Here is a 14,417-nt window from a genome sequence, read left to right as displayed (position 1 = left end):
TATGAAAAGAAAAGCATAGGCAACAAAACCAAAATTAGACCCACAGACTACACTAAAAAAAAAAAAAAAAAGAAAGAAATAAAAATTACACAGCAAAGGAATAATCAACAGAGTGAAAAAGCAACTTATAGACCAGAGAAAATATCTGCAAACCATATATCTAACAAGGGAATTGTCATGAATTAAATGTGTTCCTATAAAATTCATATGTTAAAATCTCCCCCCTACTGTGGCTTAGAAGGTAGATCTATTGAAAGATAATTAGAATTAGATGAGGTCATGAGATCAGAACCCTCATGAATAGGATTAATGTCCTTATAAGAATCCCTGAAGAGCTTGCTCTTTCTCTCTGCAATTTGCCATGTGAAGATACAATGAAAAGTCAGTAGTATGCAACCCAGAAGAGGCTGTCAACCTAACCAGACTATCCTTTTACCCTTTTCTTGGAGTTGTAGCCTCCAGATCTGTGAGAAATAAGTTTCTGTTGCTAATAAGCCACACAGTCTAAGCTGGTCTATTAATAGCAGCCCAGACTGACTAGGTTAATATCCAAAACCCACAAGGAAATCCTACAACCCAATAATAACAAAACAAATAATGCAAATAAAAACAGACCAAAGGCTTGAATAAATATTCAAAAAAATATTTACAAATGGAAAAAGAAAGTGTATAAATAGATGTTCAACATCGCTAATTATCAGGAAAATGCACATCATAAAACCACAACAGCATATCACATCACACCTATAAAGATGGCAATTATAAAAAATATTTAAAGTAACAAATGTTGGAAAGGAAGTGGAGAAATTAGAGCTCTTGCATATTGTCATGAATGTAAAATGGTGCAAGTACTGTGGAAACAGTATACAAGTATCTTGTCATTTTACAAGATGGATATGGCATGAACACAATGCTATTAGCTAGATTTGTGCTTGGGCTCCTTATGATACATTTAAAATCCATACATACTTTAACTTGATTTATTTCAGTCTTCTCTAAGTATCTGCATTTTTGATTCATGTACATTGTGGTACTGAAGTAGTTTCTTAAAATGTTCATATTACTTTTTAAATTAAATAAATTTATAAAACTAGTCAATTTTCAAAATAAATTTACCCAAATGAAATCAGATTGACCAAAACTTTAATATATTATATCCGAAGTCAGCTAAAATATCTACATCTTCCAAACTCTAGTATAATTTTATGAAAATCAATTTATTTTTTTAGTCTTTCTTATTTAATGCAGTACAAAAGTGCTATTTTGTTAGTAAATACACTATAAAATACTACTATTAGTTGTATGTGGTAAACAATATGTAATATTATTACATATAAATGATAATAAGGCCCTGGCCGGTTGGCTTAGTGGTAGAGCATCAGCCTGGCATGTGGATGTCCTGGTTTCGATTCCCAGTCAGGGCACACAGGAGAAACACCCATGTGCTTCTCCACCCCTCCTCCTTCTCTCTCTCTCTCTCTCTCTCTCTCTCTCTCTCTCTCTCTCTCTCTCTCTCTTTCCCTCCTGTAGCCATGGCTTGATTGGTTCTAGCACACTGGCTGGGCATTGAGGATGGCTCTGTGGAGCCTCTGCCTCAAGTACTAAAAAATAGCTTGGTTATAAACATGGCCCCAGACGGGGGCTGCTGGGTGGATCCCAGACAGGGTACATGAGGGAGTCTGTCTATGTCCTCTCCTCTCACTTAAAAAAGAAGAAAAATAAATAAAAATAAATGATAATAAAACAATACATAACATATATAATGTATATTATATAAATATTAATATATAAACACATTATAATAATTAATATAAACTATTATATAATACTATATATTATAATGCATAACACTGTTCTTCAGTAGTCCTTTTTGTTTATAGGTTATTTTTACATATGCCATTTCATTTGCTACTCACAAATTTATGAGTACAACCAGGAAGCAATCGTAGTTGCATCTCCATTGAGGCATTTTAGACCATAATTGATTTATATGACCTTTGAATCTTAATTCTTTGGTTCATGCAAAAACATGAAGAAGTGGTTGAGATGAAATGTTGACTGGATTATAAGAAAATCAAAATTCTGAAGAAGGTATGGGGGTGAGACTGAAGGCATAGATCTTCTCACGGTTCCTTCAATTCCATCCTACCAATCCAGTCACTCCAATGGAAAACAAGAGCAGGTAATCACAGCTACTCTGAGTGATAGAGGGCAGGCATTTTAATGATTAGGTAACTAACGCTCAACAAGATTAAATAATTTGCCCAAAACTTCACATCAGAGGGAATAAAAGACTGAGAACTATACCTTCTTAAGGCTGTGTAGGTGATATTGTTAGAAAGTACATAGTAGTATGAAATAGGAAAAACTTAGATGATAAGAGAAGAATATTGATGTGGTAACAGAGATAGAGTCTCACAAAGAAACAAACACAATAAAGTTAATTTTACACAGAGTTTTAAAAACTCTGAGTAATATTAGAGATTAATATCCCCCTTTACTTGCAGCATGATGTTGTAGATGTAGTAAAAAGTAATTTGATACTGGATCAAGAAAACTGTTTAAATCCAAGATAATACATGAATTAGAAAATTATCCATTTTTATGAGTATAATTTTTCTTTCTCTTGTGAAAAATAATACTCACTTAAAGGTGATTGGGAAGATTTTGTGATTCACTGTTCACAACAGCGCCTGTCTCACTGCTGATTTCACAGAAAGAACACAATACTATATTTGATGGTTACTATGATGGTGAAGATGGTAATAATAAAAATGAAGATAATAGTGATGACAACAGGCAATACTCAATAGATAATAGAATTTCAAACAGGATAGAGGACTTATCTAAATTCAGGTGATTAGTTTCTTTTTTAGAATTAAATTTTATAATAAATAAGTATTTAAAGCCAAGGGAGTTAGTCTGTTTGAGTTAGTACTTGTGTAAATAAGTATTTTTTTAAGTTTTGGAAAAATAAGGATTAGCTTTAGAAACTACTAGATAAAAAAAAAATAGATAAACTCTTGAATCTTGCTGCCTCTCCCATTACAGCAGAGATTTGACACTTCATATGTGATTTGAAAGCCTGCTGAGTGATTTAAATCTGTACATATTCATCACGCAGACTTATTTTTGCAGTACGACTGTATTTTTATATGGAAAGCTGCATTCCAAGGTACTGATTTCAATAAAAATAACAATTGCCCCCCCCAAGAAAAGAATTACATTTTAACCTCTGTTTCAAATTTTACATGTTATCACACTTTACTACATTATTACAATACCCCTTTGTTTCTGGTGCAGTCTTATTGATTATATTTGAAACATACAGTCCTTAGTTGGACTATGGTAGGGGTCCCCAAACTATAGCCTGCGGGCCACATGCAGCCCCCTGAGGCCATTTATCCGGCCCCCACCGCACTTCCAGAAGGGGCACCTCTTTCATTGGTGGTCAGTGAGAGGAGCATAGTTCCCATTGAAATACTGGTCAGTTTGTTGATTTAAATTTACTCGTTCTTTATTTTAAATATTGTATTTGTTCCCATTTTGTTTTTTTACTTTAAAATTAGATATGTGCAATGTGCACAGGGATTTGTTCATATTTTTTTTATAGTCTGGCCCTCCAACAGTCTGAGGGACAGTGAACTGGCCCCCTGTGTAAAAAGTTTGGGGACCCCTGGACTATGGTTTATAAACCTGATGATAGTCATTTTATCATTTTAAAAATCCAATGGTATTTTGTGTAAAGGAATAATGTATGATATGTATGCAGGTTGATGTGTGAGATAGTGAATTAGGCTTTGTGATGGGAACAATTATATCCCTGGATGTGGTAGCGATGGAACCATGACAATTTTCTTTTCAATTAGATAGTAATATCATGTAATAAAAGTTAGTTAAGAAACAGAATCCATGCTGTTATACCCAAGATTATCAGATAACTCATACCTGTTTATTCAAGTACTATATTATTGTCATTTTCCTGTTGACATACCCTAGACAGAGCTTTAGCGTTAAATAGTTTATATATTTAGAGGCTATAGGATCTCCTATAGGATATAAGTAACCACTTTTAAATTTACTATATGCATTTTTCTAATTCCTCCTCTTTTAAAGGACAGAAGATAGAAGCATATATCCTGGATAGAACTGCCAAAGAAGGCATCTAAAAATGGATTTATGGTTTCAACCACATAGTTAACAGATGATGGTGTCTTGATATCCCTGAAGACATAATTATCTGGCATGAGCACTATTACACAAATTCTGCTTTACTAATAGTTTTTTGAAAATCCATCATACTTTATATCATTATCCATAACAATCAGGGCAGCTACCAACAAGAGTTGCTATATATTTCATCAGTTAGTAAATTCTGCCTAAATGCTCACACACAATAGCACATCTTTTCTCTAAAGCTTATATATTTCTTTCAGAGAGAACAAGTTCTTATTATGAATCTAAAATAATCTAAAAATAGACAGACACTATTGTAGTTAAGAACAGCATGCTCTCATCCTTTTCCCCAGCAACCACTTTGGCATCAAAAAATATTTATCAAAATAGAAATTCATTCTTTTTTTCATGAACAAATGGAATGAGGAGTTGAGGTCACAGGCTAGGTGATTCATGGAACAGTTTTGTTATTGATAAAAGCAATAGCTAATGATTAATTAATTCTCAATAAACTAGGCATTATTTCACAAGGCAAATATTTTACATTTTCACTTTGTTATTTTTTATTGTTGAATTTATTGGGGTGTCATTGGTTAATAAAATTATATAGGTTTCAGGTGTACAACTCTATAATACATCATCTGTATATTGCATTATGTGTTCACCCTCCCAAGTCATCTCCTTCAGTCACCATTAATCTCCCCTTTACCTCAACTTCCTCCCAACTCCCTTTTCCTCTGGTAATCACCATACTTCCATTTTTTAAGTCAGACTAGAAAGCTAAATATATTTACCTATAGAATATATTTCTGTTAATTATTTGTAGTTTTGTTGTTATTTAGTTTAACTACCTGTAATATTTTATATTAAAGTTTCTTTTATCTAGTTCTGATGCCTCATATTTTACCTTAGAGTTTACCAGTTACAAAATAAAGTTAATTTAATATGTTCTAGATATTACATTTAATTTCTATTAAGTACTACATAAGTATCACTTTTATTGAGGAGGGACAATTGGAAGAAAAAAACAACAACAACCTTTACACTAAGTCTTCAATGTAGAGAAACGTAAGATGGATTTTTGCAGTGGTCACAGTCTACCAGAACATTATGAGAAAATACTCCTTGGGCAATAATAGCATGCAAACATGCTATAGAGAAATTCTTTCTCTCTAACAAAATGGCAGAGAGACACATAAAATTCTTTCTCCATAGCAGAATAGCACGGTCAGAGGCAGAAAGATGGAATCCTAAAGTAATGTGTACTGAGCACAAAAAATAGAAGTCATTCTAGATAGACTACAATTTATGCTATGAATAAAAATCCTTGTGTTCCAGATTTTGATAGATATCAATATTACTAATTTGGGAAAAAGTATTGCACCAACTCAGATTTTTTTTCAATAAATATGAATAACAAATTCAAAAGTAATCCAATGAATCTATCCCATTTCAATCTTACCCATTTCACTAAAAATAGTCTACTGTTGATTCTATAGAATGAGAGAAGCAACTTACACATTTTCAAATATAAGAAATTATTAGGATGTAATGAATATAATTATAAACCTTAATATAAATTTCATGAAAGTCTTAAGAAAATAATGTGCTTTGTTTATTCTAAAATGTTCAGAAATTCACACTATAGATGAGACACAAAATTGTTTCTTATTAAAGGTTCCTTATATAAAAAATATCACTTGATATTAACAGGACCATTTTATATGAATTCAGTACTATTATAGACTAAATGTGTATATCTTCCCCGAATTTATATGTTGAAGCCCTAACTCCCAGTGCTGCTGTATTTGGTATAAGGAAATAATCAAAGTTAAATAAGACCATATGATTGAGGTCCTGATGCAATAGGTTTAGTGTCCTTATAAATAAAAGATACTAGAGTGGTTGTGTCCTCACTCTCTCTTTTCTTTCTCTTCCTTTCTTTCTCTTTGTCAACTGAGGTAAGGTAATATGAAGACGTAGCCACCTAAAAGCCAGCAAAAAAGTTATCAAAAACTGAATTGGCCAGGAACTCAATCACATATGTCTAGCTTCCAGAACTGCGACAAAATTAACTTATGTTGTTTCGGCCACTTAGTCTTATATTTTGATATGGCTGGTTCAGCAGACTAAAATAAGGATTTTTTGAATTTTCTAAAAATTCAAAGTCGAAGTGTTTGTTGTAATATAAAAAGTTATATAACAAACATACATTTTTAAGATAATTAAACTACATATTGTATAAGTTTACAAAAACATAGAAGTTCATGGAATGGGAAAAATTAAATGAGTTTATATTTAAAATAATAGAGCACATCAATTAAAAATTATAAATTAAACTAAGATTTATTGGGTTAAAATAAGGAGTTTTAGAGTCCTTACAATTTAGGCATTTAGTAAGTCAAATTATATAATAAGTTATAGAAAAATAATCCATTTTAAATAAGAAATTTTAAAAGTATAAAGAAAAGACAGGTAGTTTATTCTCAAGACAGGTTTTTTATTTTCTATCCATAAATGTAGACTTTTGTCAGTCACTTGCAGTTAAGTTTGGTTAGATCATTGATTTTTAGTCAGTGACATGTGGGTAGAAACAAACCCTAATTCAAGCTTTGTGCAGAGACATTCCCAAACATATTTCTCCAATTTTCTCACTTTGGTCTTATTTGATATTAACTACCCTTTCCAGAGTTATATTTGAAGGTATATGTTAAACATTGTAAAACACCAGACACCAGCAATGTGGGTTTCTGTACCTCCTGGAGAACCATACAACCAGACACTCACTTTGGACTCCTGAATACATGATACATAAACTTTAATCTATTGAGATAACAAAGTTTAGCATCTAACATAATCTTCATTACTTCAGATTATAATAAAATTGTGTGTGTTTACTTTTATATATTCATACCCTGAATGGATATTTTCTCCACAAACTACAAAAATATTAAAAATAGTTGGTGTTGTTTTGTTATTGGTTTGTAACCAAAATGGATTTCTATAAAAGTGTTGATTTTTATAAAACAGTATTGAATTTATAGAAAATTTATTTTTATTAAAAGGAAACAAGAAAAAGTTTTATTTTTTATATTTTCACTGCTGCTTTGCTAATATTTTTGAAACACAATTGACAACTCTGAAACTAAAATTAAAATTGTAGGTCACAGATTTCTTAAACTGAGTTTAAAAGGCAAATATTGAAGCTACAGAATTTATAATCTTTCCCTGTGTTTTTTTATATACTGACTTTAATCAGTGAGGCTCCATTAAAGGTCAGACCTTATCTCCATGCCTTTCATTTGCTCTCCATGTTAATAATTTTGGTTTGTTTCTTAAAATGTATAAGCCATTCTTTTCCTGGTAGTTAAATGCCAGCTGGAACTGTCAGCTACCATTGTTTCCCAGCTGTTGGCCCCAATATCCCATTGCTTCAGGCTGGCTAAAGGAGTGTCCTTGAAGCATTTTATTTGACCTGCTTATTCCATTTTCTCAATTAATTTATCATAGGTGCTTAGAATATTTGGTTGTCAAAAACATTGCCTTTTTTCATGGTATGAGAGTTAAACAACTTACGGTGATCTGACTCCTAAAAAGATTTCAGTTATATATTAGTCCTATAGTTTCCAAAGCTTTTGTTTACTTACTTTATCAATATGTTAATTTTCTAGCATAAAACAGAATGTTTGTTTATTTAATTCTATAATGTATATATACATGTACATAAAGATAATGTACATTGTACAACATGCCAACAAATTTAAAAAAAATCAATAAATAATAAATACTTTTAGAATTCAAGATTCCTGTCTTTGATCATACTAGTAAATATTTGTAGTTGCCATAATAATAATAACATAAATGGTAATGTTATACAGTTAGTTTAAATACATGTTTTAATATACACTATGGTTAAAAAGGACATTTGATTCATATGAAAGAAATGCTTGTTTACTATAAATGTCATAATAGATACTTACAATTATACCTACCAGTAATGGAAAAGGCAGATAATAATTTGGTGTCAAATTTCTATCTATTTAAAATTCAATAAGTTAATCAGAAAATATAGCATGTTTATATTCAATTGTATTCTTTACATACAGAAATACGTTTCTCCAGAAAATCATGTAACAATAGAGTAGTGGCGCAAGTACCTTTTTTTAACAGCTTTATCTTTAGCCAGAGTTTCCTTAAAACAATATTTATTTATTTATTTATTTATTTATTTATTTATTATCAAATGAGAGGCTGGGGGCAGAGAAAGACTCCCACATGTGGCCCACCAGTATCCATCAGCAACCTCCCTACCAGGAGATGCTCTGCCTGTCTGTGCTGTTGCTCTGTTGCTCCATTGCTCAGCAACTGAGCTATTAGCGCCTGAGGCAAAGCTATGGAGCCATGCTCAGCACTCAGCCTCAACTTTGCTCAGACCATTTAAGCCATGCCAGAAGGAGGGAAAGAGAGAGGTGGGGGGTGAGGGTAAAGAAGCAGATGGTTGTTCTCCTGTGTGCCCTGACTGGGAATCGAACTGGGGACTTCACACGCTGGGCCAACACTACCACTGAGCCAAATGGCCAGGGCCTAATTTTTATTTTTATATTTATTATTAAAGTGTCCACTTTACCTGGAAGAGAAATATTGAGGGTGATTTATAAAGTATATAGTGGGAACTTAACAAATATTTTGAAAAAATAAATAAAAGCAATTCACTGATATTTTTATGCCAACATGTTTTTTTCATTCATCCTTTTTATTGACTCATTAAATGTTTTTTCACTGTCTAATTCACTGTATTCTTCTGGGTTTTTTTGTTTGTTTGTTTGTTTGTTTTGTACTTTTCTGAAGTTGAAAACGGAGAGGCAGTCAGACAGACTCCCCATGCGCCCAACCAGGATCCACCCGGCATGCCCACCAGGGGGCGATGCTCTGCCCAGCTGGGTTGTTGCTCTGTTGCAACCAGAGCCATTCTAGTGCCTGAGGCAGAGGTCACAGAGCCATCCTCAGTGCCCAGGCCAACTTTGCTCCAATGGAGTTTTGGCTGCAGGAAGGGAAGAGAGAGACAGAAAGGAAGGAGAAGAGGAAGGGTGGAGAAGCAGATGGGCGCTTCTCCTGTGTGCCCTGGCCAGGAATCAAACCCAGGACTCCTGCAAGCCAGGCTGATTCTCTACCACTGAACCAACCGGCCAGGGCCCTGTTTTTTTTTGTTTGTTTGTTTGTTTGTTTTTATCAAAGTTTACATGTAGTATACTCAGAGAGTTATAATTCTTATTAAGAAATCATCTTGTGAAATATCCATTTTGGGCGAATCAGAATTATATTTGAATTAAGTTAGCTATACCTTTTTCCCCAAAATGGAATTTAAATTTAAAAGATTATTTATTAAAGTGATAATTTGAAAGTTAAATTGTCTCTGTGTATATAGGACATATGCACATGTGTGTATAAAACTGCAAAATTTATGTTTTATTCAGTATTTTGTTCCATATTTTATTACAATTTGAGGTACCATTGCCTAAGAACTTTTTAAAAAGTTAATATTTATTGATTTCATTGATAGAAGAAAGAGGAGGGAGAAAGAGAGGGGGAAAAGGGTGAGAGAGAGAGAGAGAGAGAGAGAGAGAGAGAGACATCAAGCTGTTCCTGCACACGCCCTGACCCTGGACCAAATCAGCAAACGTTGCATTTCGATACAAGGCTCTAACCAACCGAGCTATCTGGTCAGGGCATCTAAGAACTTTTAAATAGGAAATATAGTGATTCTAAACATCTTCTTACCTTATATTGTTTCTTTATATTCTCCATATTCTTTCATGTTTCTGGTATCCTGCAATAGAATAGATTCATTGGATTACTTTTGAATTTGTTATTCATACTTATTGAAGAAAAATCTGAGTTGGTATAACACTTTTTCTCAATTTACTAATATTGAGATCTATCAAAATCTGGAACACAAGGATTTTTATTCACTTATTGTTTTTGTAGATATTCATAGCATAATTTGTAGTCTATCCAGAATGACTTCTATTTTTTGTGCTCAGTACACATTATTCTAGGATTCCATCTTTCTGCCTCTGACCCGTGCTATTCTGCTATAGAGAAAGAATTTTACGTGTCTCTCTGCCATTTTGTTAGAGAGATAAGTATCCATCTGTTCAGAACTCACTGGATTTAGTCTGCTCTCTGTCTTGTGTTAACAAATGTCACTCCATGCTCCATTGGCTATATAACAATCAGAGCTACGTCTTCATTCTTAGCTCAGAGTGAGTACACTTAGGACACATAAATTCATACACTACATGCCACTGAGACCTACAAAGGGTTTGAATATTCAGTAAATATGACTTTAAACAAATTATGTTGAAGTTAGAAAATTAATAATTTAATAATTCTACAAAACACAGCAAATTTTTTATGTAATAAAAACAGACTTATTTAATATATATGACTATATTTCCTTTTTCCTTGTGGAAAGAAAAGGATCTAAGGAATTCCTTCCTCAGTAATCTTTTGGAGTTCTATGTAGTTTGAACAGGGAAATTGATAAATATATGAATATCAAACACTGATTTATTTTCATCTTATGTATCTGTGCTGTTTTGTCTTTTTTTTTTTTAGGTGTACAGCAGTGCTATTATTCTATATGAAGTATTAGATCATTTCAAACATTAATGGATTCATAAAAGTGTGTCTTTCCCTTAAGTATGTACATTCTATCAAACAATATGAGTTATTATCTATTATCTGTGGTTGGCAAAAAAAAAATGTGTGTATTAGTTTTCATATTCAAATGTACTTTGAAAAATGCCACAGTGGTAGAGCGTCGGCCTGGCATGCAGGAGTCCCGGGTTCGATTCCCGGCCAGGGCACATAGGAGAAGTGCCCATCTGCTTCTCCACCCCTCCCCCTCTCCTTCCTCTCTGTCTCTCTCTTCCCCTCCCGCAGCCAAGGCTCCATTGGAGCAAAATTGGCCTGGGCACTGAGGATGGCTCTATGGTCTCTGCCTCAGGCACTAGAATAGCTCTGGTTGCAACAGAGCAACACCTCAGATGGGCAGAGCATTGCCCCCTGGTGGGCATGCCAGGTGGATCCCGGTTGGGCGCATGTGGGAGTCTGTCTGACTGCCTCCCCGTTTCCAACTTCTGAAAAATACAAAAAAAAAAAAAAAAAAAAAAAAGAAAGAAAGAAAAATGCCATGTGGTAAGTAAGGCTGAATAATAGTTTTCTCCAAAAACTCAAAGGGTAGGAGAGTCAAAGTTTGTCCTTTGAAAGGATAGAATGCTACTGCAGTTGCTAATGTTTTCTCTCAAATTCCTAAAGGGTGAAAAAATAAATAAGACAGAGAAAAGTTTTAGAATTAAGAAAATAAAAGATATCATCATTTTCATTTATTTTTTTGATTCAGGAAATAAACACTTAAAGTGTTTTCATCTTCTAAAAGAAACATTTAAATCAAGTCAGCTTGTCTTAATAACAGAATAATTTCAAGTCTCGGGGGGAAGGGGAAGGTAGAAAGACAGCCACTATATCAAATCTGATATTCTAATAAGAGATAAAATAAATAGATAGATGTTCATACAGAGTGAAAGCATAAGGCAAGGCAAACACCATATACATTTCCCTTTCAACTGACATTTATATTTATTTGTTTCTCTTACTATCTTCAAAATATGTGTGTGCATATTCTTATAATGCATTTAAATCTGCCTGTGTTCAAATAATGTTTCAACGTCTTTTCCCACTAAATTTTAAAAATCTTTATGAAGGTGACTTTCTTTATCATGACTGAAGTCTCATAAATTTCTTTTTTTCTTCTTCTTCTTTTCCAAGTGAGAGGAGGGAAGGTAGAGAGACAGATTACCACATGTGCCCTGACTGGGCTCCACCTAGTAACCCTGTCTGAGGCCGATGCTCTGCCCTTCTGGGGCCATGCTCACAACTGAACTATTTTTAAAGCCTGAGGCAGAGGCTCCACAGAGACATCCTCAATGCCCTGGACAGTATACTTGAACCAATTGAGCCATGGCTGCACGAGGGTATGAGAGAGCGAGAGAGAAAAGGGGGAGAGGAAGAGGTAGAAAGCAGATGGTTGCTTCTCCTGTGTGTCCTGACTGGGAATTAAACCAGGATCTTCACACCCCAAGCCAATGCTCTATCACTGAGCCAACCAGCCAGGGCCAATTTCTTGTGTGGTATCAAATATATATTCATTTGTCTCTTCTCTTGCTCCTCCTGATCATTAAAAATCCTCCTCAGGTAGCCTTTCCTCTGTGCCAACCAAGGCTCTGCACTGCCTCATGGCCATGGGTCTCAACAAGGGCCGTAACATGACCCAGAACTTGAGCAAGCCAAGGCACAGCCACTCTGTGGGGAGCCTCACCACGCACACCAAGTTCATGAGAAATATTATCCCAGAAGTGTTGTGGCTCTGACCTTTCTGAGAGGTGAGCCATGGAGCTAGCTGCTCAAGGTCTCTAAGGACAAAAGGACCCTGAAGATCATTAAAAAAGGGGGACAGGAACACACATCCATGCCAACAGGAATAGAACGGAGCTGAGCACCAGCTTTTCAGCCAAGAGGAAGGTTGCTGCCCAGCAGGACTGAGCCCTATCCTCACTGAGTAATAAAAACTGTTCTGTTAAAAAAAAATCTCTTTGTGAAATTATACATTATCACTATCATTCTGTTTGTTTTTCTTTTATTAATATTTATTTATTTACACTTGATGAGTTAATGGGGCTAAGCAGCTGAATGACACATTTGAGAGAGTTGAATAAATATAGGGGATGACACATGGAGTTATTGGTATTGAATTTATCAATTAAAGTAGAAGAGCTAAATAATATAATTTATGTGAAGACATGTGGGAAACATTTTTACGACAGGTATATTCAAATTTCAAGTCAATCATAATATAGTGATAAATTCCAAATAACTATTTACTTCTCTATAGCTTTTTATTTGTATGAGGAAGTGAAATAAAAATAAGAGTGAACATTTTCAGGTGACTAACTATTATTCAAGGTGACTAGTAGTTCTATCCTAGAAATAGTCCTTTCTGATTAATATAGGAATAATATTTTATTTCAAGGAATGTGTTATTTTGCTATATCAGAACTTCTCCAGTAGATATTTTAGGGACCTAACCATTTCTTAGGCTTCACCAGAGCTGAGTGCAGCATCTGACATGTAGTAGGAATGCAATCACTGTTTCTGAAATTAATAAATTAATGAATACATAAAGATCAGTCATACTTTTAGCTAGATTTATTTTTGTTTTCTATTTAGAAAAAGAAAGGCTATGAATTTACCTTAGATGCTTTATCTAATAACTTCTAAAATCATATAATAAAAACCAAAGGCATTAAATTTTATTATGTGGACAAAAATGAATGTGACACTTTTACTATATTTAAAATAAAATAAAGTAGCATATTTTAAGCTTCAAATTTTGCCAAACTGGATAGTAAATGCTTTAATCTATTTTTTCATTTATACACAGTGAAAGAAGTGGTATTAGTGAGTTTAATTGTTAGAAATAAGAACTGTAATCTATAGAGGTTAATTTGTCCAAGATCATACACTTAGAATTTGAAGTAGTCTGTATCTGAACCTATGCTTTAAAAAATTATCTATAAGGACTATACATTCCATTGCATGCTTGAAACAATGTGAAAATACAAACTCAAATGTAAAATTGCTGGCATTTGTATTATCTGAAGTTAAAAAATTCAGATAAATTTATGTCTGATAATTTTAATAGATTTGTTTATGTTCTTTTACTCAGCAGCATGATTAATGAGGGGAAAAAGTAATATTATGATGTGTAATCTATAATAGATACAGATAAAAAATAGGTACTCCACAAAATAGCAACTGAACAGGAGGGTTAGGAAGAGATGAACGGAGTAGACTAATTAGTAAACTCAAGGGTAAGAATAACTAAAAGCAATGATGCGGCAAGACAGAGGCTGCAATCAATGTAGTATAAATTATAATAACTATAAAACTGTAATAAAAATAAGTATGTTGTGAGATAAGTGCAACTGCAGTTGATTCAAGTAAATTTTTTATTATTATGAGATTTACTTGCGAATCAGTTAATAAAATAAAGATAAAAATTTGACTCAAAATATAAAGCTTTATGAAATATGATTTGTTGTCATTCACTTGTATTATTATCATCAGAGATTTTCTTAACTTTAAAAACAATTAAGCCCTGGCCTGTGGCTCAGTGAATA

General features: G+C 33.4%; 1 pseudogene; it reads left to right on the top strand.

Moving 5' to 3' along the window:
- Window positions 1-12,473: 12,473 nt before the first annotated feature.
- LOC136319856 (large ribosomal subunit protein eL36-like) lies at window positions 12,474-12,780 on the top strand (annotated as a pseudogene).
- Window positions 12,781-14,417: the final 1,637 nt, after the last annotated feature.

The sequence above is a fragment of the Saccopteryx bilineata genome, chromosome 1 (assembly GCF_036850765.1).
Source record: "Saccopteryx bilineata isolate mSacBil1 chromosome 1, mSacBil1_pri_phased_curated, whole genome shotgun sequence".
Taxonomy (NCBI): domain Eukaryota; kingdom Metazoa; phylum Chordata; class Mammalia; order Chiroptera; family Emballonuridae; genus Saccopteryx; species Saccopteryx bilineata.
Note: the sequence above shows the minus strand (reverse complement) of the source record. Positions and strands in the feature narration are given on the sequence as shown.